Source organism: Camelus ferus, chromosome 25 (assembly GCF_009834535.1).
Source record: "Camelus ferus isolate YT-003-E chromosome 25, BCGSAC_Cfer_1.0, whole genome shotgun sequence".
NCBI lineage: Eukaryota > Metazoa > Chordata > Mammalia > Artiodactyla > Camelidae > Camelus > Camelus ferus.
In genome coordinates this window covers 17,131,268-17,158,235 of record NC_045720.1, presented here as the reverse complement: position 1 = coordinate 17,158,235, position 26,968 = coordinate 17,131,268, and the positions used below count along the sequence as shown (strand labels likewise).

Below are 26,968 nucleotides of genomic sequence, written 5' to 3'. Positions count from 1 at the left end.
GGCTAATGGACAACTTATAATTTATATAAATATATTGAATATGAAGTCTATGAAATAATGAGGTGGATGCAGTGAGGAGCCTTCCACAACAGATACAGTCAAATGACTGGTGCTTTTCAACTACCACGTATTTATTCTGCTCACGTTCTCATGGCTTCTCAGGTAACTGGAACGCCTTTTGACAGTTCCTGTCATGGATGGTTTAGGAACCACAAAAGAAAACTGAGGTTATCACCATGCAGTTGCTCTGAAATTTGTCCCTAACTTGATATAACTGATCCTAAGAATATCTAAAAAAAATGTAACTTGGACTCTGATGGTCATTTTAAAAAGAAGAGCTACCCAAACGTCTAAGCCATGGCCATGTCACTGGTGTAAGGAAATCATCTTCTGAAGCTACAGAACAGCATCCGTTGAAAGTACAGACTTTGGCACGTTCATTTAAAAAGCCAAAAGAAGAAATATAAATGACCAGTAAATCAGATAGGAAAGCAATTCAACCTTATCAGTAAAATAAATGCAACTTAAAACTGCATGTCATTTTCAAGCTAATTTGAAAATATTTAAAAGGAAAAAGAAGTACCTAGTTTGTAGAGGCATTTACAGGAAGGGAAATGTGTTAAATTCTTGATGGGAGGGTAAATTTTCATAAATTTTCAGAAGGGATGTTCAATCTGTTAGTATTTATAACAACAAAAACATCAGAAGCAACATTTGTTTGGATTGTTTGAATAAATGATGACCTAAAGGTACAATAGAATATTAAGTAGCCAGGTATATTTAAATGACACAGCAATAAGTAAATAACTTAGGGGGGAGGGTAGAGCTCAGTGGTAGAGTGTGTGCCTAGCATGCACAAGATCCTGGGTTCAATCCCCAGTACCTCTGTTAAAAAAATACATAAGTAAGCCTAATTTTCTCCCCCTCCCCCTAAAAAAAGTAAGTAACTTATACATTACATAAATACAGAAGAAGTTATCTTTGGATAGAGGCTGGTATCAAAGATAAATTTTTCTTTGTGTATGCTTTTGAATTTCAAAATTCTCTTCAATAAATGTATGTTTACTTATCATCAGAAAAATGAACACCATTTTAAAATGTGAATCTTTTATATACTATAATCTTGATGTTTTGATTTCAGGTGAGGTAGCGTGGGGTAGTATGTGAAAAAAATGTTGAGGGAAGTGCATGATTTCATAAGGTCTATTTGGGGAAAACGTTTGCTTTTGGTTCAGTTCTGTGTGTGAGAGACATTAATAAGGGCAGTGACACAAAATGTGCAACAAAAAGGAAGAGAGTTTGACTACAGTCTATTTTAGTCACGGAGTGCACTGTGTGTGGAGGTCTGGGCAGGAGAACCGACCAATAAATGGGGTATCAGAGCCTAGCAGACACCCGAGTAGGCAAGTGGTCAAATTCTTCAAGGTTGGTGGGGCAGGAAGGCGGGCGTGCACATCCAAGCAGAGTACAAGGAACAGGGTGGGTCAGATTACAGAAAAAGTAGTACCAGCAGCAGAGTGAAGGAACGGTGATCTTCTGGGAGGCTCTCGAGACTTATGACTGTGATGAAGGATGTGGGTCAGTCTGGGCCAATTGGCTTTAACTCTGAAGACACCTAAGGGGAAATTCTGCTCTAATCAAGGCAGGGTCAGAAATTCTAGGATGACCTCACTGGGAGAACCAGGTAGAGGAGGAACAGAGGTGAGCAAGGAAGAGCTGTCCAGTAATGGGCTTTGAATGAGAGAAAAAGGGCCTTGGTCTTACTCAACATGGAGCAGAGAATGTGGGTTGAACCATTCTCAGAGTATAAGAATATTAGGAGTCCAAGGAGCAGGCAGTTAGAAAAGTTCAGATGAAAGATCATCACCCCAGAACATACCAAGGTGGCTTAAGGAGATGTTCTGAAGGATTGGCAACAATCTCTTTGTGGCTACAGACATGCGGCTCTAGGCCAAGTACATGTAAATCAGTTTAAATAGACTGTTTTTTGGATGGGCAGAGTGGACGGTAGATTGATTGAATCTCTCAAATTTACATAGTAAAAGTTGCCTCAGAGCTGGGCACCTGGTCCACCGCATGATCACAAGAAGCTCACGTGAATCAGGGTGAGTTAGGCAATGCTGCCCCCAACCTCAGTGACTGGATATAACAAAGGCTAATTCCTCTTTCCAAAGGACAGTTTTACGTGAGTAAGGCAGCCTTCCTCCAGGCACAAGCTCACGGATCTAGGTACCTTCCACCTTGCCAGGACACCTTCTTCAATGCACGGTCTCCACTGTTGCCCAGGAAAGGGGAGGGAGAGTGGAGGATCCTTCAAGGAATTATGTGGCCAGATCCGAAAGTGGCACACACGTACACGTGCCCAGGGCCCAGACCCAGCCATTTGGGAAACGCAGTGTTTTTGTGTGCTCAGGAGGAGAGATGGGGTGGCCATGGTTCTCAACATGTGGTCCCAGGTCAGTGGACTCAGAATCAGCTGGGATGCTGTTAGAAAAGCAAATTCACAGGCCCCACTGCAGACCCACTGAATGAGGAGCTCAGCCATCAGGGCTTCAAGCAGCTCTTCAGCTGATTCTGATCCACATGGAAGACGAGGGCCTCTGCGGGAGGGGATTCTAGCCAGTCTACTTCACATCTTTTTTTTTTTTTTGGTAATTTTTAAATGTTACAGATTACAGATAGACAGTGCATCTTCATAAAATAGTATATGCCTCTGGGCATTTATACACTCACTCTGCTGGGAGTTACAGTTCCCACAATGCAAATTGAGACGTATCTTACCAATTGCGAACTTCATACAATACATTAAGATGTTAATTAAGAACTGCATGTGATTTTGAGCATTCATTTAGGAAGCCAAATAATTTAATGCACTTTGTAAGTATTTATTTACTTAAAGGTTTAAAGATGTCTAACAATGGTCGAACCATTTGCAGGAACTCACACCCAACAAGCCAGAGCAGAAATGCTAATGACAAATCAGACACAGGATCGAACAGACTGACATGGGAATGAAACCCTGGCGCAAAAATGACATAAGAACCCTAAAGAGACAGAGAAATTTCGGCAAAGCAAAAAGTAAAACGTGGTAGGGCCATGGGATACGAAGAATTAGCAAGCTGTAACCAAGGTGGAGGACCCTTAGCATGTGAAATGTGTAATAAGTGTGGACACTGCCAAGAGTGAAAACATGAATAAAAATATGAAAAAGCTGTGATGGACGTGGTTCTCCTGACCCACTGACTGAAACGCTTTCTATATTATTAAAATGCTCACAGGGGTGTGTGTGATTCAAAGCTGAAAACTACAGGCACAAAAGCAGCTCAGCCACCTTGTGCCTGTAAATGGACCCGAACATGAATCACTGACCAGTATTTCATCTTGGACACCTGCAAGATGCTTCAGAAGGTGGAACACTCGATTCATTAAGTGCTGTTTCCTAAAACAAGGAGACTGTTCAGCTGTTTATAATACACATATGCAGAAACAAACTGCATTCATATTCCATTAAAATTTTTAAGACCTGCTAGAATTGCCATGATAAGTATATTTTACTTTTTAAACCAGTTTTTGAATTATAAAAGCAATGCAGGCTCATGGACAGAAATGACCCATACAGACGGTTATGGAATGAAAAGAAGCCTTCTCCTGTCTCCACGTTTCTGCACTTCCTAGACGTAACCACTGTCAGTTCCTGACGCTATTCATAGAGAATTTTTCTACAGGCAGAGAGTCCTTGACCTGTATTTTAGGAACATCTCACTTAAAACAGGTACCTTAGCTGTCAGAAAGAAGGCAAAGACAATACACGTAGAAAATGACAGCGGAAACTGAGAAAATTAAAAAAAAAAAAAAAAACTTAAGTGAAGGCAAGAAGAAAATAAGTAGAAATACCTAAATGCTGGAATATGGTAAAGCTCTTCACAGTATTTTCTAGTGCCATAGAGGTGAGCGTTTTTGCTGGGGTGGATTAAAAGGGCAAAGGACCAGAGGGAGAAAAATTGAACCCATATATTATTCATAGAAGTCAGAGGAGGAGAAAATGAACGCCTTCCAGGGAAGGAAGGCAAACCTCCTCGGTTGTTCTTAAATTTCTCAGGTCACATCTTGTAATGTAAGTGGTGGTATCTTGAATCTGTAGCCACGTTCACCTAGTCCTTCACTCCTTAATTTATTTCTAATGGTATTTATTGAGTATCTACTGTGTGACGTTAGTTCTGATCTCAAAGAGCTTACAACAGAACTGGAGAAAACACGACAAGCACAGAGAAAACATTTGGAGAATAAGAGATGGTCTATGAAAGGAGATAAACTGAATATAATTAAGTGGCAGCCTGCATGGTGCCATGAGCAATGCTTAATTAAATTCAAGCCATAATCCGCATTCTGATTCTAAAAGTCTCCTACAATTTCTCACTTTCTACTGTAACTATACCTGGCGTTGAGTCCAGTAATTTAGCAGTGACTGTATTTCCATTCTCAAAGAGAACTCAGTTGTTTTTGAAATGTGTGTATGTGTATATGGTTGTGTATTTAAAAATACCTACTTGGTTTTGGGGGAAGGAGGGTGGATTTGATTGCATTTAGTGATTGAGTCTTCAAATTCAATGCCTCTGGGAAACTACGCCACAGGATCATAAAATCCAGAGAGAGAAGCCTGAGAAATCAGCAAGGTCAGTCCCTTGCCTCCACGTGGGATGAAGCTTCTGACCGATTTGCCTGGCCAAAATGTCATGGTGACATTCTTAAACTTCTTTTTTTTTTTTCCTGTATATATTGAATCAAAGAACAACCAGGCATCTGGTATTGAAGCATTATAAAGCCATATGTGATGCTCACTAATTCAAAATGCCTGGAAGGAAACGAATACATATGGCACTAAACTGACAAACAAAGACTCATCCATCATGAAGACCCGGAATTCTCACTGCCATGACATAAAAAAGAATTCAGGAGGGAGGTCTGTTTTCATTTGTCTCTCATCCCCCTCAACGCAAGCACCTGACAGAAAGACACGTGTGCATTTCCCGTACTTGATCTGGCGCATGCAGTGCGTTCTACGCAGGGATTAAAGGGCTCGAGGTGTTTCAGACAAGACTATGTGATGCCAGTTTCACATCAGACAACGTACATCGTGGAGTCTTCAAAAGAATAATACTTATGCACTATGCCAAAGCCATAAACATTATTGGAGGTTCTCTTAAAAAATAATTACATTTAAGAGACAAAAGAGAAGAGAGCTCTGGAATGGAATCTTGTGGCTCTGCTCCAAACACTGTACAGGTCCCTTTTCCAGGACAAAGAACATGCAGCTCATACTCCGTCACCTCACATATCTGATGAGAGGAGACACTAACAAGAGAGTTTTCACAAGAGTTCTACGATTAACAAACGTGAAGAAACAGAATCTCCCCATATCTTCAACGTTGGCAGTACCTTCTTAGGATCTCAAAAAGAAAGTTTCTTTTCCCTTCCAACTTTCACCTTTTCTGTTTGGCAGATGTTGATTTTTACTTCCTGCCTGTGTTTCTAATGGAGCTTGAAATTAACATGGCTTTTTGTCTACCTCCTAATTTGTGGGCCGCCATCATCAGTGTTGTCAGCATAGTTCTGGGAATAGGGTTTGTTTACTGCTTCTGTTGAGCCAGCAAATGGAGAAATGCAGAGAAGACAGTTCTGCTCATCACATTGCAGTGTAGAGTCCCCTTCCATTCACAGAAACAGCCTTCGCTAAGCAGCCAATTGCCTTCCTGGGTGCAAAAGCCAACAACCATCCTTCAGGGCTCGTCCTCGATGGCGTTTCTGAGCGGCTTTAGACATAGCTGAGTATATCCTGACCCCTGCCACTCCTTGTTAACAGGTGACCCAGAAACAAACTTTCCCCCATTATCTCCCTTCTAAGGATCCCTTGAAGGCTTTCTGGGTTCTCGCCTCTTCTCCTGCTCCTTTGTAAGATGATCTATTTCCAGGTCTTCAGATGCTCCCTACACATACAGAGGTGACATCCATTTCTACCTGTAAACCTCTGATTTTGCTTTTGCCTTTTCATTCGCACTTATGCTTATGCTTCATGACCATTTCAAGTTCAGTTTGGGCAAGGGGGGAATAACATTTCTCCTTCCAAGAAAGTGTCATGGCAACCTCACCACGAATCTTTGAAACACAGTTTTGGTTTTGGTTTTGAAGTCTTCTTGGTGTTTTGATTCTGCTATTCTGTCCATCAGTCAGCTTCTACCGCTTCATTACTAACATTTACCCTCCACATAAAGAGTTCTGCAATCAGTAAGTGCACTTGGTATATTTTCAAGGTTCAAGCAAGTGATAGCATGTGTCAGAATTTCATATTATGGCTAAGTAATACTCAGTTATATGTATACACCACATTCTGTTCATGCATTCATCTATTGATGCACATTTGGGTTGTTTCCACCTTTTGGCTATTGTGAACACTGATGTACAAAGATCTGTTTGAGTCCCTGCTTTCAACAGAAGGACACTCTTTTGCTTTGCAAAATTTTCATCCAGAAATAAATGTCAAGCAAGGTCCCAACTATTAGTAATTAGTAATTATTAATTAATTTATTCTGGTCCACAACCTGGGTTTGGTGCTGCTCCAGTTGCCTCTTGGCTTTCAGAACTGTACTCACTCTTCTCTGCCTGTTCTGTTTGCATGAAACTACATTTCCCAGATGTCCCTGCCCTCTGGCTTCCAGGTAGTTTTAGGCAACGTGAGGCACCAGAAGGAGACTGAGGGACAGAAGAGGAGGGTGGCCAGCAATCTTCTTCCTGGATCACTTTGCTTCTGGTGGCATCTTGAGCAGGAACTGCATCTCCTGGCTCCGGCTCCCACTGGAATGGCCCACTGGAGTTCTGAGTTCTGCCAGGCATCCCTGACTTGTAAACGCTGCCTCCGCCTTTGTCCCTCCAGCCCCAGGGAACGTAGAAGCTTCTACTGTGGATGACCTCTGGGTTGCCTCATTTCTGGACTTGTGCCGCCAGTGCTCTTCATTAGGTTCCCTCTTCCAAATATACCTGGAGTGGTTTCCAGGTTCCTAACTGACTGACAACCATTCCACTGGGAAAAGAAGGTCCAAAGTTTCTCAGGATGCTGAACTGAAGGCAGTGACTCCTAGCTGTCCTCACTGTACGACCCATTTAATAGAATACTTAGCTGTGATGCTGTTTCCAAGCCGGCCATGTGCAGCCATGTGAATGAGTTCTGGCCAAAGAGATGTAATCGGAGGTGTGGTGTGGCAGATTCTAAGCCTCCTTGAAGAGTTAGCTGTTCTGTACTCTCTGCACATTTTCCCCCTCTTCTTCCCGTGGTTGGAGCATGGATGTGGGAACAGGAGTTCCATCCTGGAACACGAGCCTGAGGCCATATTCAGAGGAGAGCAGGACCAAAAGCCATAGGAGCCTGAGTCCTTGAAACTTCGTGGCGTAAAACTGCCATCTCAGCCCTGCTCTGCCTACCTCTGCAGTTTTACATGAGAAGCAAATAAAATTCTCTTCTGTCTCTTCTCTTGCTATTTCCAGTCTCCTTATTGCAGCCAATCTGAGTTCTAACAAATACAGGACTCAAATCATGAGCTAAGTGTCTGTCCCAGACTGCCGATTAACTTCCTTATACCTCTCCTCATTAAATTAAAGCAAGGTCCTTCATCGTCTGCTCTAATTCTAAGTTTTGGCTTCCTCCTGTTTATACTCAGAATTGACCTATTCTCGTCTACAAAGCTTTTAAAAGGCTTTATTCCCTTTAACAGCTTCTGCTTTGCTTATGAAGTTTTCTCTGGATGGTGGGGGGGGGGGGAGGGCTCAAATTCAACTACTCACCAAGCCTTTATCCAACCTAGAAAATGATTAGAATCTGGATGTTAGAGAATTTTTAATTAAAATCTTGGGAACATTGTTCCTCAGGTATTAATAAAGCCAACAAAATGGAGACTCAGCATGGCCTGACACCACAAGACAGACGTTAGTGTCCTGGTCTCATATTCCCCTCTTCACAGGACTGATGGGCTGGAACTCAGTACCTAACGTCTGCCAAGTACAGATAAATCACACCGATACTCTACCCAAGTGGGCGTCAATTAGAAATATGGACTTCTAGGATGGCGGTTCCCAAACTTTATTGTGCATGAAAATCACTTGGGAGAACTTGTCCGAAATGAAGATTTGTGCCCTTCTGCTCATGATTTAGTTGGACTAGGGTGGGGGCCACGCACCTGCCTGTTGAAAAGGATCCCAGGTGTCTGTCTCTAAAGCACATGGTCTACGGAGCACACTAGGAGAGGGCCCTCCTGGGGAACTCAGGAAGGCTGTAAAAGAGCCACAAGTGCAGAGAAGTGTCATCACTGGGGGGTGGGGCTGGAGCGCATTAAATGCTGCTGACCACAGGGGCTCGGCTGGGTGGCTTCCAGACATCACCTATGCTTTTGACAACCTGCATGACTCTCATTATTACACTTGTTCTGCAGTGAGCAACCTGAGGTGCAGAGAAATTAAGCAACTTGCCTGGAGTTCAAGGTGGCTTCAAAGCTGTGTGTGTGTGTGTGTGTGTGTGTGTGTGTGTGTGTGTGTGTGTGTCTGTGTGTGCTTGATAAAGTCTATTTAATCCTCTAGGCTTGTTCGGCACCCATCTCCATCATGCTCCGTACTCCTAGACACTGACCTGTTCCACACCGCCTAGCCCCATCCCCAGGTGATGATGATGATGATGATGGTGCTGGTGATGGAGACGTCAGTAACGACAACTGCGATGACACTGGCTGAGCACTTGTTACATGCAAGGTATTGTGTGCAGGGCTCTACCCAGGCATTCTTACTTAACTTCCACCACTACCATGTTCAGACACTGTTTAGTATCTGTTAGACACTGTTTCACCTCCATTTTACAGAGGACAAAACATGAGGCTCGGTGGCATGAAGTAACTGAACCCAGCAGAGCCAGCAGAGGGTGGTGCCAAGATATACAAGCAGTACTCACTTCTATCAGGTGTCAGTGTCATCACACATTCATTCCCCAGCTAAATGTGTGTGAATAAAATTCGTAAAAATAAAGATGTTGAAAAGTCTATGCCACTTATTCTTCAGAATAGAATTTGAAGAAACGCATTTCATTTCCACAGGGAATATGTCACCAGGTGATGGTGTTCTTTCCACTTTCTCCAGCACAACTCAGTTCAGAGCCTTCCACTGCACGTGCATTGAGCTGCAAACGCTGCCCAACACACCACTAGCCTTTCCTGGTTTTCCTCTGCATCCTGCTTATCACAGCGTCAGATTAATGCTCCTAAAATTCATTCTGCTTATGGTCACCTTTCTGGAAATTATCAGTATAATTCAAGGATTACTGCTAGAATAAACCAACATTCTAGGTGATGCTAAGACTTCAAGGATAAGATCTTTCCTGATACCCCAATTATTTTTCTAGCCTTGAATGCAACTGCTCCCTGATATAATCAGAAGCCTATAAAATCAAACTGTATTCATGACTAAGCCATAATCTTTGAATACGTCTTACACTTATGACCTACAGGCCTTTGCTTATGGAATTCTCTTTGCTTAGAACTCTATTCTCTCAAAAAATTCCATAAAGGCATATCTTATCATCAACACTTTGCTCCTGGGTCTCTGATGAGATTACTTCCATATTTAATTATCTTGCTTTATTACAATTTATGTTCATGCTTAAGGAAATTAATTCTACTCTTATTGAATCCCAGCTATAGTCCTGATGCTCAGAATAGCCCTGCATCCATGGAACAGAACAGACCTGTTCCCTGCACTCATGGAATTTAGTTGCTGGTGGCAGGGACCATTGAAGGTACTTATAAAATAATTACTGAAGGAAAAAAAGGTCTGTGAAAGAAAACCTTTGAAAGGTGTTTCTCCTACTTTCCTTAAAGAAAAGCGAACCTTCACACCCAAGGTGTTTCTTGTCACTTTTAGGAAAGAGAGTGGAAGAGGCACTCTTTCCCCTTCCTGTTTCTTCTGCTCAGAATGTTTTTCTTCCAACTAAATGCCTTGTTAGCTTCTTCTCATCCTTCAACCCCAGCCACTTCCTCTTGGGTTAGGAAAAAATCATGCTCTCCTCTGTGCTTTCTGGTCACTTTGTCTAGGCTCCTTCTGTTCCACGTATGCCTCAGTCCTAACATTCTTGGTTTATCTGCTCATCTCTCTATAGTGATGGATACATGATGTTCAATATCTATTCCACTCTGCTTCTAGTATGCTTCACTGTCCTACTGAGGCTGCAAAGCTTTACTCTGTTTTCCAGACTCCCTTGCAGCTAGATTGTAAGTTTGGCAAATTACTCTTTGGGTGGAAGACATGATCTGGAGGCTGCACGTCCCAGGCTGTGGAGGCACTGGGGTTTCTGTGCCAGCCATCACTCCAAGGGTGGCCAGAGGCAGCTGCAATGATGGGGCTCCCGAATCCCCAGATGACAGCTAAAACTGATGTGCTCCTGACTTCAATGACTTCCCTGGTATTCTCCTGAGTCTCCACCTTCCACACTGAGGCAGAGAGTACAACTGTCCTCAGAAGGTCAGATGGGTGGTTTTGTCTGAGAGTCATTTCTGGAATTCCACCAGAGAACTTGGACTCCTTCTAGCCCTTTCCACTATTTTGTAAGAATCTAATTCCCCACATTAAATACTTCCTACTTAAAATAGCTAGAGTGGTTTCTACTTCCCTTATTTGAACCCTGATTGATATCCCCTACCAGAGAGTGAATTTGTTGAGGGCAGGGTCTGTATCTTTTTATCTTTGGACCCTCTGTGTCCAGAATAGTGCCTGTTAACAGAGCAGAAAAATTTCAGCGCATGCTGATGTGAATAAGCACTTTACGAGTCCAACAATGTGCTGAATATTCTCTAACTATTAACTCATTTAATTCTCACAATAAAGTGGGAACGATTTGCCTCATTTTACAAACAGGTTCAGGGAGGTCTAGCAAATTGTTCAAAGAATCTGGTGAAGGACCTGGCATCTATTCAACCAGCCAGATTCAAACCCAGCTTTTTAGTCTTCAAAATTCTTGCTCTTTCTACTATTCCATTGCCTCCTTATAAGATAAAGGTATTTTGGAAGAAAGGACAAAATATATGATTGTCTTATTGATTTCATTGAAAACATCATAGAACTGAAAAGGTTGACTCTTGAAGGGCAAGTGAGGATTATATCCTTAAAATTGTCTGCTTCCTACTGTGTGTAAAATATTGTAGTAAGTGGTCTCGAGTGTTCCTTGGAATATTAACACACCCTCATGCCTTTGCAATTACAGTCACAAAGTAGTCAACAGAATGTGGACAAACTAAGATGTCACTGAAGCTCTTGTGTTAGCAACTGCTTATAGTACAAACTAAAGGAATTCAAGGCCTTTCAGCGTCTCCCAGTTCCCAGCAGAAGGATAACTGATATGGACCAACACAGAGATTTCTTAAGGCACTGAATGGGAGGGCCCAAAGTGACATGCTTAAAGTAATAAAAAGTCTTCTGAATTTGGACTATTTCTTAACTTTCATTGCAGTAATTGTTAAGTAAGCAGACTGAGCACATTTGTCTGTTCTCAGTTAAGGTTTTGCCACCAGACTGATGTGTCAGAATTTTAATACCACGTAACTGTATATTCTATAAATTAAATCAGCATGGCACTCTGGTTAGGAATAGATGCATTTGCTTCCATCAAAAGAAATGCAGGTGAGCCATCTCCAGCAATGGGGATGGTGGTGTCACCTGAGATCTTAGGTTAAGAACCTTTTACTAAGGGCAGAGAAAAATTGTTTATGGGTAGAGTGGAGGGTTCTGAGACTTGCTCTGCCATGACGACAGTATAATGCAGTGAAGTAGGGGCAGACCCTGGAACTAGACTCCCTGAGTTTAAATCTTGGCCCCCCTGTTAATTAGCTGTGTGACATTAAGCTAGTTATTTAACCACTTAATTTCTTTTTTCTTTTTGGCAGGGGGAGGTAATTAAGGTTACTTATTTATTTTTTGGAGGACGTGCCAGGGATTGAACCCAGGACCTCGTGCATGCTAAGCACGTGCTCTACTGCTTGAGCTACACCCTCCCCCACAAACATTTAACTTCTTGATACCTCAGCCTCCTTATCTGTAAAATGGGGCTGATAAATAGTAACCCACCTCCCAGGTGGTTGTGGGGCTTACCTGAGAACACTTTAGCCAGTATCATCTTGGCCACTTTCCACCCACTCAACATCCCTAGGCACAAGGGTCACCTTCTTCCTTGCTCAGAACCACTGTGTGTCTGTCTGGAAGACTCTCCCCACTGTTCTCAGCCTGATCGACTCCTTCTCATCCTTTGGGACCCAGCTTAAGTATTACCTCCTTAGAAGTGCTTTCCCGGAAGCCATCTCTGAAATAGGTCTCCCACTGTTATTCTCTGTCCCTCAGCATCCTCTGTCCCCATCTGTGATCGGCTGGTCAGTTGCTGTCTGTGATGAGCTCCATAATGGCTGGGGTTGTGTCTCTCGTGATTTTTTCTGTAGCCCTGTGCTGACCACAAAACAAGCTTCCCATAAATAGTCATTAAGTGAGCCACGAGATAGGGAGCAACTGAAGGCACAAGGGAGATCGCCGGCTATATTCATGCCTGTGGACAGGCCTTCAATTTTCTGTGTGGGTATGAACTTTATTAGTCTGTTCTCAGTCTTGTCCTGGAGCTGGTGGAAAGCCAAACATACTGCTCAGATTAAAATGTGTATAAAGCATCATTCAGCTTCTCTTCAAGCACTAGGAGGATCACCTCTCTGATCTAGGTTGAACCAAGTAGAGCAAGACAAGAACATCACATTGTGGGCTGGGTGCTGACAGTGCACGCTGGTGCAGCCAGCGCACAGGACGGACACGGGGGATGCTTCCACCAAGCCAGCCTTCCGCTGTCACTTCATTTCTAAGCTATGAGACGTGATGAAAGAGACACTGGCCTGGCATTCAGGAGCCAGACTTCTAGTTCTGAGACTTCATGTTTAACTGGGTGATCTTAAGCACTTGAACCTCTTTTGAGCCTTAGTTTTTTCATCTAACAAATGGTAATTCAAAAATATCTGCCGCGGCAGAGACTGCTAGCTATGCTCCCGAATCCATTCTTCCCTTCACCCTTGGTACGAAGCGAGACCACATTTCCACACTCTCCTTGAGGCTGGTGTGGTTATGTGATTAAGCTCTTGCCTACAGCTCTTCCCAGTTGGAATGGCAAGGACCGGAGCTGTATCACACACGGTACATTAAAGATGGTGGAGCTGCTGCCAGCCTCGACCCCCTCAATGACCATGTGAAACAGTCACCCCTGACCTGCAACCTTCAGTGAGACTGCCAAATAAGAGAGAACTAAGCCACTAACTATTTGGGATATATTTGTTATAGCAGCTACTATTTCTCTAATACACACGTCCTATCTCCTGTACAGAATTGTGAGAGAAAGCACTTCTCACGTATAACAAAGAGCTCTGGCAGGTAGAAAGTGCTATAAAAATTTGTCATCATTATTTTTTGCCAGCTTTTTATTTGTCTTTTTTTTTTTTTTTTTAGATTCCACATATAAGTGATATTATATAGTATTTTTCTTTCTCTTTCTGGAGCTTTTAAAAAAATATAGATGACATATAATATTGTGTAGGTTCAAGGTGTTCAATGTGATGATCTGATACATGCATATACTGGGAGTCATTTTATGAATACAGAGAAAACAAGAGCATATTAGAGTGCCTGACACATAGTAGATATTTAATATTTATCTGTTGAACGAGTGAATGAACATCTTGCTGATAAAAAGCCCACGATTAAAAAAAAAATCTATACAACACAAAAGCAAGATATTTGTTTGCCCAGGGAAAACTTTAAAATTGATTCACTTGAGTTCATACAAGTAAAGCTAAAACCTCCTGGATATTAGCTTTTTTCAAGAAGACTATTTTTCTTTTTAATATTTTTCCATCAAAAATAAATTATAAAATATTAAAGGACATTTTGAAACAAGGAAAATATACCCCTAATCACACCACCCAAACACACTGTTTCATTTTCACCTGTTGCCTTAGAACTTTTATCTACATGCATGTCTATTTTTCATAGTTGTAAATCTGTTTCTTCTTCTTCTTCTTTTTAAAATAAATTTTAATTTGTACCCAGTAAGGAAAGTGCGGGCTTGGTAATTCTCCAGAAGTGATTCCAACAAAGAACCACCTAATATTTCTAACAATTTCAATTTAATTTTGCCGAGGGGCTCCATTCTTATTAAAAAGCATACCAGGGAGCGGAGGTGATTTTCAGAAGAAAGTAGATAGGGGGTGTTAATTCTCACTACAGTTAGTGTGATAAGGTTACAAATGTCACAATCTCTCTACTTTCAATTTAAGAGCTGATCTTGTGGGTCTTACAAAAATTACATGAAGGGCAAATGAGTACATATGGAACTTACTTAAGGATAGCAATGAATTCAATGATTAATTCTGCAAGTATTTTTTGAGTGCCCACTATGTGTCAGGCAGAATGGGGACCATACCGAGTAAGACACCGTCTCTACCCTTGAAAAGGGTGAAGCAGGGATGCAAGACAAGAAGACATATTTCGGTGAGCTCAGAGGAAGGGTGAGGCCATTACTGGGAGGAAATGAGACCTGATGTTTGGCCAGAAGGTCGGCAGCACATGGGTAGAAGGGGGTCCAGGCTTGCTAGCCACGTAGACCAGAATGAATGACTCTCATCAGACTGCAAGTTATTCTACCTGACTGGATGTTAATAGAGCGCCCAGGGGTGAATGGATGAGAAAAGACAAGTAAGCAGAGGTCAGATCACGAAGAGGAGATGAGCTTGGCCACAGCAGCGATGGGGTTTGTTCAGCACTGCCTAGGACAGCACCCAGCCCACACATACACTCACACTTTCCATCTGTATTTGTGGAATGAATTAAGCTACACCATGCCATGCAGTTAACCGTTACTGGCCACGGTGATTGGACTCCGGCTGCAAACGAAGAGCACACACGGCTGGCAAGGGACAACTACTCCCCTTTCTCCAAGACTGTATCTGTGATGCCCTTATTGCCACGGCGGGTCTGCCACATGGCCACCGCTTGCTTCCCAGTGCAGGGACACTGCTTTACTTCTGTTGGTCCTGAACTCCTTGATGCTAAACAGAAGGCGTCAGGCACAGTGAACCCTAACCTGAGAAATGCCCCCTTATTTCATCATTTTCAGTGGCATCATTTTCAATGGCATTCATTTTCAACTACATACAAATGCAGCTTCTTAGGACATCCTTGCAAAACAAATGTATAAATGCAAATTCTAACTCCTATTCTTAGAAGCAGAGAATCAAGGTGGGTGGGGAGAGATACCGGGAAGTTTAGGAAGAAACGAGGGAAGGTGGAGGGGAAAGGCTGTGAACACATCTCCTAATTGTTTCTCTGTCCTTGACTCTAGTCTTTATTTCTTGAAACTACTTATAGTTGAAACTGAGCATGAATGATGTACATTTACCAGAAGCCTTACTCTCTAGGGAGATGAATGGATTAATAAACCAGATCTAGCAATACCGAATTATTTGGAGGCAAAAGTGGATTTGACTCCCAAGAGCCCAGCAGGGTGGCTTACTGTGGTAACATTCTGCTACTGCTCTGCTGGGCCTGCTAAGAATGCATGGCGTTGGCTGACTCTATGGGGGGGTGGGGGTGGACGAAGCGCAAGAATTCAGCTGCAGAAGAGTGATGTGAAATTAAAGACAGAATGAAATGTGTGATCTTATTTAATCACATCTGGTGCTTCAATTTCTCAATAACAGCACCCTGCTCCACTGTGTCAAATTGGAGAATGAAAAAAAATATATATATATAAGAATTATAGCTAGAGGATGGATTAACTCTCTAATGCCTGCCAATCCATTTCAGGGATCTAAAATGCAAATGATAAGGGAGTTTTTCCTATCAAGAATTTGGGAGCAATTATCCCTGGACCTGGATCAGCATAAAATTACCATCAACTGAGGAGTAAGCAGTGAAATGTCACCTCCTAAAAGAGACCAAAATCTCAGGGTTCTAGGTTAGGGCGTGGCTTGGGGAAGATGCCATATTTTCATACCCAAAGTATATTCCGGGTCATCCTCTACTTCTATTCTGATCACTGAATGCATGCTTTGTGCTGCTTCAGATTTCTAGGACGGTGACAGCCACCAAGAGAAAGTAAAAGAACCATTTCAGCCTCTTTAGGAATGAATGTCTGTGAGTAGTTTAAAAGTTACAAATCTGTACTGGAACTGGTATTTAGCGGAAATCATCTCCCCATCCCTGTCTTGCCCCCTTGCAGAGGAGCTGCTACTTCACAGCATCTGAGGGTTTCTACTGGGTGTCAAACACGACACACAATGTAATTCTGCAGGACCTGCATGTTTCCCTGGCTAGTCAGATACTTTATGGCAGCGAGGTCCAAAAGGACGGTAAGGTGATTCATCTAACGTAAAAATGGTTACTGTGGGGAAACGCTCCATTCTTCTGGGGTTGGGGGCAGGCATGGGGGACGCCTTCTACGTCATTCCATTTAGCAGCAGAAAATAAAAGCTTATGTATAATTAGCTTAACATAGCCAGCTTTACCTCCCATTTACCGTGAAGCAAATCCAAGATGAAAACAAGTAGACAATGGCTATTTTGGTCCCTTCCATAGAGTAACCATGCAGTGGTCTGCAAATATGTGCACAAGTAGTCCCCAAAGATGCACAGCTGATTCAGGGACTTGTTTCAAGAGACTGACTCGGTGAAGGGCATCATGCAGGGAATACATGAATGGACTGTCTGGAAGTCTGATGTAATCAATTTCTCAGGAACACAGTCTGTCTGTCTGTCTGTCTTTCTATCTATTATACATACACACACAATATAAGCAATAACATTAAAAAATATATATAAACAACCTCCTAAAAATAATTTCTACTCCCTGAGATCTGAGTAACCGAAAGTGTTCCAGATTCTTCTCTTGCTTCTGAAAATCCAGAGTATGTTAGCCACCTCGGTAGCACCTACATCACAGTCCACTGTAACCCCCTGATCTCTTAAGGCTGGAGGCCTCTTGAGGGCAGAGAACCTGGCTTGTTCATCTTTGCTGTCCATTTCCAAAGCACATGACATAGTTCCTCCATGCCACAGGTACTTAACAGACAGGTGTGAACTGAGCCATCCATCACTCCAGGTAGCATTACTCCTGAGAGCAATCAGTTATTTCCCAATTTAGGGAAGAACAACGGATAAATGCCACTGGAAAGTGGGGGGTGGGGGGGGAGGTTGGCAAGCAATCAAGTGAAGATATATTAAAATTAATATTCTGATATTAAAAAAGATCTACAGAATGGGTCCTTTTAGTCAGTGAATGAGAGTTTATGAAAATAAAATGTTGCTTTAAAACAAAGGCCCATTCACTTTTGCCATGTGGTACATTTCTTTAGCTCCTTGAAGAGCTTAAGTGGTCTTTGGAATTCCTGGCGCCACCCTTGTGTTGGTGAGTCTGGCTGGCGAGGGTGGGCTGTGGCAGGACCCGTGGGGGCTGCATCAGATCCTGGCAGCTCCTGTTCAGAAAAAGAATCCTCACCTTGAAAAGTTGTGAAAGCCAGACATGTCTTTGAAGATTTCCCAGATCTATTTCCAATGTCCAATGTGCAGAGTGAGAGCGACATATTTTCCCCCATTTAAAGAGTCTTGTTCATACTATATATGTATAAACATACTGATAATAATGTAGGAGGAAATTAGTATATATATATAATCATTCCTCACTATATTTTGGCTGAAAATAAGCTGCTCTGCCCTCTTTACTGTCTTTTTAGTAGACAAAGCAATGGATGTGACCACGTCTTACCTCTACTTTAAACCCTGGGGAGACTTGCCCTTACTTTTAGGATAAAACCAGAATCCTGACCACGACTTACACGGCCCTGCAAAGTGTGTTGCTCCCCATCTTGGGGCACTATCCACCTGCCTCACTGGCCCTTCTGCTAACTTCTTCAGTTTACAAGTTCTTCCCAGCCTCTGGGCTCTTCACGCAGGCTCTTCCTCTGTGGTATTGCTATCCTCCCTGCTTCTTTGCTTGAATAACATACTTGTCAATTGGGGTTCAGATTACTGGCCACTCCCTTAAGAACTTCGTTCCTGACCCTAAAGTCTAGGTCCCCCCTTGTACACAATCACACGGTAACTTCTCCACAACTGTCACTTAATAAGTTATTTATGCAATTCTTTCTTTAATGCCTATGCTTCATCCTATATTTTAAGCATCATGGAAGCATTGAAAAGGTATGCCTTGTTCAGTGCTGTGTCCTTAGCACCTGGTCCAGCACAGAATAGGCACTCAATAAATATTTACAGAATGACTGAAAGTATCTCGCAACTAGAGTTGACTAGAGACTTGAGGCATCAGGTATTGGGATGTAATGGACAGTGGGTGGACTTTGGACTCTGAATTCAGCTTCAGCAAGAGGGACAAGTCACTTCAACATCCTGAGCCTCGCTGTCCTCATCTGTAAGCATAAAGGTGTGAACCCTACCTCTGCAGAAGATGGATACATGGAGTGCTGCTTTGCTGCTTGAAAATGATGCTCTGCATTGTTCGTAGTCATACTACCGGTAATACCGCCCTGTGTATGACTCTAGGCGTTCTTCCTGGGTTTCTGGGGAAAAGTCTCACATGAAAGAAAGCTGCCCACCTTCCTCTTTTCAGAAATCCAAAGAAAAGCAAGAATCAGGAAAAGCCTCATCTCAGTGCTGAACCAGGTTGCCAATCAAAGAAAGCCATTTATCAGCATTTAGAACCTGCATCAGACATCATACAGGTGGCCTCAAACTGAGGGAAGACATACAAATTCTCATTCTGAGAGTGGAGCACAGTTCTTTGGTGACAACTAAGTGGAAGATATTTTGAGAAAGTCAAATAATGTCACTAACTTAGGAAGCCTGGCAACACAGGTAGGCAGGTTGGTGGCAGGAACATGGCACCGCACTGAGCCCCCGTCCCGACAGCGCCCTCTAGGACCACAAGGGAGGGAAAGCAGGGACAGCTGAATAATCATCCTTAGCAATTTTTTTTTCTTACATGGCTTAATTTTACTTTTAATCTTTTTTTAATTGTGAAATGTCTCATATAAAAAGGACGTATGGAAACTATGGTGATTCGATTTAAAATATTATTTTTGAAGTTATTAAGTTACATCAAAACTTTAAATGCACAATTATTTAAAATCTTTGCCATTAAAAATGAGTATTACTATTAAAAACAACAGTAAAACAAATGCCTACGCATTAGCTACTATCCTTAGCAAGTAGACTGTCAGCAGTACCTTGAATGCCTGGCAGGCCTTTTCCTGGTCCCCCCCACCCCAACCGCCCCATGATAATCACAATCCTGTACTGGAGTTCATCATTTACTTGCTTAAAAAAAAATCCCTCTACCACCCACGTACACCTCTCTAGTGTAAGCAGTGTATTGCTTAGCTTTGCCTGTTTGGAAATACATGTGAAAAGATCATGCTGAATGACTTCCATCTGAGTTTTGCTCAATTTTGTCTCCAGGATTTGTCTATATTGATGCATGTGGCTAATTAAGAGTTACCTTCCATTGTACAAACATACCACCATTTATTAACCGCAACTGTAGATGGATATTGGGCTTATTTCCAGTTCGGGGCTATGACTTGCCTTTTATGCAGACTGACTCCCACATTCTAGAGGGGGAGGCTCTGGAGTCAGGGAAGCCAGTGGGAAGTAGAGAGACTCACCATTATGGTACGATGTGGAAAGGGCAGTGTGGGAAGACAACGCACGTGGCCCATCTGCACAGAACTATGAAGGCAGGATTTTCTCTAACTCAACTGTCACCAGATGTGGTCATTTCTAAAGAAATAGGGTGAACATTCTGGAACTAGACAGGATACTGCTCCAACTCATGTGAGTTTTATCCAGCTTACATGGAGAGACAATTCATGAGATGCCAGATGTAGGCACACCAGGTACGCAGGATCAATACTCTGTGTGTGCGGCGTGAAGTGTTCCCAAGACATGGAGAGCTGGCTCTTGATTTAAGACGTCCCAGATACGTAGAAAGTGCTCAGTAAGGCAAAGATCTACTGCTGGGGCTACTCATGAAACTGGCTCCTCTCCACCCTCCTCAGGCTGCTGAAGGACAAAACTTACTGCGTAAATGCATATCGTGCAGCCCTTGAATGAAGAGTGCCTGGGAATGCAGGAAGTCACTCAAGGCACCAAAGAAGAGAAAGTTATCAAACAGGCTTCCAAAAAGGAATAAAAGAACGTTCCACAACAAAGACCAAAAACATCATATAAACTCAAGGACATAAACATAACATATAAGAGAATAGTGTACCTTGGAAAAGATCTGCCGCAAAAGAAAGATAAAAGTTTAAGAGAGTAGCTACTCCTGTATTCTCAAGGTAATTACTCAAAATACAAACTTGCTAAAAGAGAGGTGATGGGGCAACAAACAGAGGTAAAGAAATCAATCTGGTTTAGAAACTATCAAAGTGAGTACAAACTTGAGAGACTCATTCAGAACTCAGAGAGGGGGAAATAAAAAAGCAGGTGAAAATGATTAAAGAGAAAAAGATGGACTGCAATCATGGACATAGTACATATAGCATATGCATAAGGGGAGTGAATGAGGAAGCAATTGGAACCAATGCAACAGAACCAATTTCAAAAACGTATATTGCTGTAAAGAAAGTAAAAAAACACAACTTATGGAATGGGAAAAATATTTGCAAACCATATACCTGATAAGCTTTAATATCCAAAACATAAAGATACTATACAATTCAATAGCAGAAAGGCAATAACCCAATTAAAAATGGACAAAGGACCCGAATAGATATTTCTCCAAGGAAGATATATGAATGACCAACGGGTACATGAGAAGACGCTCAACATCACTAGGCATCACGGAAATGCAAATGCAAACCACAATGAGACACCACCTCACACCTGTCAGAGTGGCCATCATCAAAAAGGCAAGAGGTAAAAATGTTGGCAGGGAGATGAAGAAAAGGGAACCCTGCACACTACGAGTGGGACTGTAAATTGGTACAGGTGCTATGGAAAACAGTATTGAGGATCCTCAAAAAGTTAAAAAATACAACTGCCATATAATCCAGAAATTCTCTGACCTAAAACTATGGAAAAATTAAATATTTACAGACCTTTTCTAAAAAAAAAAAAAAAATCCTGAAATTCTACTTCTGAGAAAATATCCAAAAGTAACAAAAATACTAAATCAAAAAGATATTTGCAACTCCATGATAGCAGTATTATTTATAATAGCCAAGACATGGAAACAACATAAGTATCCATCAATGGATGAATGGATCAAGAAGTTGTGGTATATATAAACAATGGAACATTATCCAGCCATAAAATGAGGAAATCTTACCATCTGGGACAACACAGATGACTTTGAAGGCATTATGCTACGTGAACTAGTCAGAGAAAGATAAATACTGTATGATCTTGCTTATATGTAGAATCAAAAGAAGATCAAAGAAAAAGAGATCAGACTTATGGTTGTCAGAGGTGGAGAGTTGGGGGAAGGGGAATTGGAGGATGGCAGTAAGACGTACAAACTTCCAGTTATAAGATAAATAAATACTAGGGATGGAATGTACACCATGGTGATTATAGCTGACACCGCTGTATGATATACAAGCAAGTTGTTCAGAGAATAAATCCTAAGAGTGCGCATCACAATGAGAATTTTTTTCCTTTCTTCTCTCTTTTCTTTTTATTGTATCTTTATGAGAAGATGGATGTTTGCTGAACTTACTGTGGTAATCATGTATGATATATATAAATCAAACCATTATGTTATGTGCCTTAAACTTACACAGTGATGCATGTCGATTATTTCTCAACAAAACGAGGAAAAAATGATAAACCAAGAAAAAAAAGGCTAATAAAAGAGACAAATGCAAACAAACAAAAAAAAAGTATACTAAAGAAAAATCTCTGAAATGAAAAAAAAATCTCAAAGTTTTACTGTGGACTTTCTGCAAATTGATAAACAATTAGATCCACTGAATATTAAGTCTAAAAAAAAGAAACTTCCCCAAATCCAGGAAAAAGAAATAGATCTTGTATAAAAAAGATGTCAGTCCAATCAGTCTATGTGGTTTTCAGGGAGGATGGTTATGCTATGCTTCCCAAATTCTGTTATCAGTTGTAAGTGAAGGCAATGAGAAGACATTTTCAGCTGGAAACGGGCTCCAGAATGCTGGTGTGTCCTGTATGGTAACTGAGATTAACCAGCCACGGGAAATTGAGGAATGCAAACATTGTTCAACGGCATTGTTTCTTAGGAGAAGGTAGACGCTATCTCATTCTTGAAACAAGAGATCCGATTACATGGGAATCAACAATTTAACTATTACAAGCTGGGACAAAAATCTTAAGGTAGAATAGCAAAATCTGGCAGGAAAGGGTGGTGTGCGGGGGGAGCAGGAGGAAGGAAAGCGTGGGCATTTTTCACTTGGACACAGGGGTGAGTCAATTGACAGTACTTTATTCTTGACATTAATGGTTTCAGAAATAGAATTAATGGTTTAGAATGCAGGTTTAAATATGTATCAATATTATTTAAAAATCTGATAGCAATGATCAGAAGAACTTTAAACAAGTACCATAGTTTCCAAATTGCTGGAGTGGGATGCGGGGAGGGGAAGGAATTAAAAAAAAACTCGTATCGTAAAGCAAAACTAGTTCCCCATCTCCACTTAAAAAAATAAAAGAGGAACAAAAGAAACCTCCAAATTTGAAATGTCAGATGCAAGCTAAGAGAACAGAAGAAATAACAAAATAATCAGCTTTCATAAATATACATATTTATGAAAGTCTGCAAGTATATGCACCCAAATGTTACCAGTTGTCCCTGCATGCTGGGTTTAGTGGGTTTAGCGTACCTTAACTTTTTGATTTTTGACTAAATTAAAAAAAAAAATTTTCTGGCAGCGATTACATATTATGTATGTGACTAAAAATCAAACATACACCGAAAATGCCTCTTCACTCATCTGAATGAACGCTGATCAGGAAGCCACTCATTAAAACTAGAGGTGACCAGCCTGGCTGCGGCGGCTGAGATTGGCATTTGCTGTGATTATGCAACTTGTTTCGCTAATTTGACTCATTTCCCCAAACAGGATGCACAGGTGGCGTTCATTTATGCAGTCACAACGCTAATTACTCTTTACAATTGTGCTCTTCTCTGGTTTTCTCCACGTAACCATTGCCACGGTAGGAAAGCACCCTTGGGTGCTGGCTCGTGTGCCTGTGTATGCGCAGAAGGTGCGGGACCTTTGCTTATAGCCAAACGAGTCTGGGTCCTCAGCGGTGGGCTCAGTTCCTGAAAGAAAATGAGGGCTCACTGGCCACCCTGCAGCCCCTCAGCACCACACGCTTTTATCTACACTCCAGTCTCAGCCCTCATAACTGCCCCCACCACAAGCCTCAAACTCCAGCCACACTGAGCAAGTCATTTCTTGAACCTTACTGCCATGCCTGGAATGCTTTGTCACATTAGGGGAACACTCAGGGCCACTCCTAGGGTCTGCGGCATCCTCTGCCTGTCCTCTTATTTATCACGTGTATTATGACTGCTTAATAACCTGTCTGGCTGAGGACATGTCTGTCTCACCAAATGGGATGCTTGCTGGTAGGGAGCGTCTGGTATTTGCCTTCCAGCATTTGCACAGAGCCTAAAAGGCAGAAGGTGCTCAACAGACATTATGCCTGGAGAGCCTCTCTGAGCCAGCTCCCTTCAGCTCCCGGCCCCCTTCCCCTGCTCACATGTCTTGTCTCAGTTCCCTTCCCCAAACCGAGTTCCCCTACCAAGTTCCCCTACCGAGTTTATGATTAACCTCACTGCCTAAAACTTTATTCCCTTTCTTGTCCCGGCCCTGGCCTCCTCAGGACTGAGGAGTATCAAAGAAAAGGGGGGGCACTGGAACCAAGCAGGACCCTGTGGGGCCTTCCTGGGTACAAGGCCCTCCATGTGCCCGGCTTCCTGTTCAGCATTCTTCGGGTTCCAAAGAGCAGACTCAAGCAGTTAATGATTAGGACAGAGGAGTCACCTCCTGAAGGGGTACTGATAACAATCTGACACGTACCTATGAGTTGTTCTACAGAAACTAAGACCCCCGCCCACCCACGCAGTGGACGATGCTGACTCCACAAACACGCAGACCCCAGACTGGCTGGAACTAGAGGGTGAATGTCTGAGATTCCAGAAACATGACCGTGTTACCACCAACCACTCAGAAGAACATCCACGAGCTAAGCATGCACCTGCATCCCTCACCTCTAACGTGGCCTTAAAACACCCGTGCCTGAAAGTCGCTGGGGAACCGGGGCTTTTGAGCACAGGCTGCCTGCTTTCCTTGCTTGGCAAATAAACACTGTACTTTCCTTCACCACAACCCGGTGTCAGGAGGTTGGCGAGGGGACCCAAGTTTGGTTTGATAACTGTTTTAGTGTCTAAGAGGCAGCGTTTGGCAAAGCTTGTTCCCTGAGCTTCTGAGCTCCACAGAGCCATTCTCTCCCCTGTGTACAGATGAGATTTTTATGCAACAAAGCAAGCTGGAAAGAGTTCGATGGCATGGCCGCTGGGTTCCGTGGGCTGGCTCCACCCTCACTGAAGAGCCTAGCCGTCTTGTGCTTTCTTCGCATCTCTCTCCTACATGAAGTCCCACCGCCCTCTGGAAAGAAGCTGATACCATGCTTGTTCAGCTTTCTGTATCCTGATCTCAAGTGGGTCTCCCTCCTGAAAGAGGAGGGGTGTTCAAGGAGGCCTGATGTTGAACTTGAATGTTCCCAAGTTGAAGAATTATCTCACCCACACCTCTCTTTTAGGATATGAACAAGCAGTAAATTCTCTTGCTTTACAAAGTTACAAATGAGGGACAAAAAGGAGTGTCTTATTTTCAGGATGGGTCAGGAGAGTATTGAATACAATAGGACCTCACTTATTGTTTTTTAAAAATAGCCTTTAGGTATTGAAAGCACTACATATGCGTGGGAGAAAATTAGAAAATACAGAAAAGCAAAAATAAAATATAAAAGCCATACATTCTTACTACTCCAAGGACATCATTTTAACATCTCAATTCTTACAGTAGGACCTCACTTATAAAGCATTAGACTCACCAGGAGCTCCAGGAACTCTCAGGTACTGGGGTTAACATATTTTACTTCCCCTCCATCTCTTCTCTGACCACTGGCCCCCTCAGCCGTTACTTCATCCCTTCTACTCCAGCCACACTTTACTCAGTGTCAAAGTACCCGTCCCCAAGTACCTGTCCCCTTGCCTCTTGTATGTGTGCGCCCCATCCCTTCGTGTCCACCCTGCAAACCAATAATCATCTTCCAAGATGCTGCCCAAACCCACCTCTTCTGCAAGGCACTCTTGAATTACTTTGCCCATAGTTAGACAAATACACACAGGTCCCGGTAGCTGTACTATGTCATTGTATTCAGATTTATCTGTTTCTTTATCTCCATTGATGTTTTTATTCAACAACTAGATACTGAGTAAGCAGGCACAAGTGGAGTGAGCTCCTTGAGGGTGGGGACTGTGTCTGTCATCCCTGTGACCTCAGCTCGGCTTTTGCATAAGTTAGAAACACAGTATCTCTTCGGTGCTTAAAGAATGATGGAATGATAAAGCCCAGCTCTTTGATATTCAGGAATGACTTTGCTCATTTTATAGCAGAGAGGCCCTTACCTTTGTATCTAAGACACGTAAGGAAGATACCACAGTTCCTTCTTTTTTTTTTTTTTTTACAGCTTACTCTTACTGTCAGGAATTTCTTCTCAAGTCTAATCTGAACCGCACCTCCCACAAGGCAAGCCTCCCCTTGATTCTCCCTTGCTTGGAAAATTACAAATGTTGCTCTTCATTGCAATTCTGACATTTGAAAATTATTCTAACAATTTCTCAGCTAGTCCCAACTTCCAAAAAATGTGCTGCTGAGAGTCTCAATTAACTTTATTCTCACAGAGGCCAGTTTCCAAGGCTAGATATCTTTTAACACATATTTTCTCCTGGGGACTGTTGAAGGCCTTTGCATCACACATCACAGTCGTTGGGCCAGAAGCTTCCCAGCTTTGGCTCAAGGAAGAGAGCCTTCCCAGATGTAAGAAGAGTGTACCTACGTCCACTGTCCACCCACTGTGAGATACTCTTGATGTGGCTCGGCTAGGACCCCTGCTGTTGTCTCATCCATTTCCATCCAAGATTTCTGGTCCCTTCCATTTGTGCATGTGACTCTGGGGTCCTCCACTGTGACCATGTCCCCCATTCGCTCTCCTAATACCAACGAGTCTGAGGTTGGTTTTCCAAGAGATTGTCTTTCTGTGCTATCTGGGGGGGCTGGCCACAAATTACTTTCCTCCTGAATCTCAAGTATAATGTCAAATAGTGCCTGGCCAAAGATTTTCAGGATCTGCTAACGATCCCACAACTGAGTGTATTAATGGGTTGAAAAGGTCTCCCCCCCACCCCCAGATTCACATATAGAAGTCCTAACGCCCATCAAGTCAGAGTGTGACCTGATTCAGTGTGGATGTCATGATGTAAGATGAGGTCAAACTCGAGTAGCGTGGTCCCCTAATTCAATATGACTGGTGTCCTTATAAAGGGGGATATTTGGGCACAGAGACATACACAAAGGGAGAGTATCATGCGAAGACAGGAGTTACGCTGCCACGCGGAAACTGCTAGGAGGTAGAAGAGGGGCCCGGAACAGACCTTCCCCTAATGCCTTCCCATGGAAATTTCTGTTGTTCTAAGCTACCCAGTTTTTGGCCCTTTGTAACTTCAGCCCTAGTAAACCAACACATAAAGTGACACTCGGATCACTTTTTTTTTACTGTATCTTGCTATTCTGAAGGTGGCAAGCAAGTTTCCC

At 42.5% G+C, this 26,968-nt stretch overlaps 1 protein-coding gene and 1 long non-coding RNA gene across 3 annotated transcripts in view; both read right to left on the bottom strand.

Annotated features, from left to right (window-relative positions):
- SAMD12 (sterile alpha motif domain containing 12) overlaps positions 1 to 26,968 on the bottom strand; it is a 375,925-nt gene that overhangs the window by 121,095 nt on the left and 227,862 nt on the right. The gene's annotated exons all lie outside the window — the stretch shown is intronic.
- LOC116659876 lies at positions 4,518 to 15,006 on the bottom strand. The gene is made up of 3 exons (XR_004315243.1): positions 14,996 to 15,006; positions 6,236 to 6,237; positions 4,518 to 6,187 (listed from the first exon to the last, which is right to left on the bottom strand). It is a non-coding gene; the product is annotated as an uncharacterized LOC116659876 (long non-coding RNA).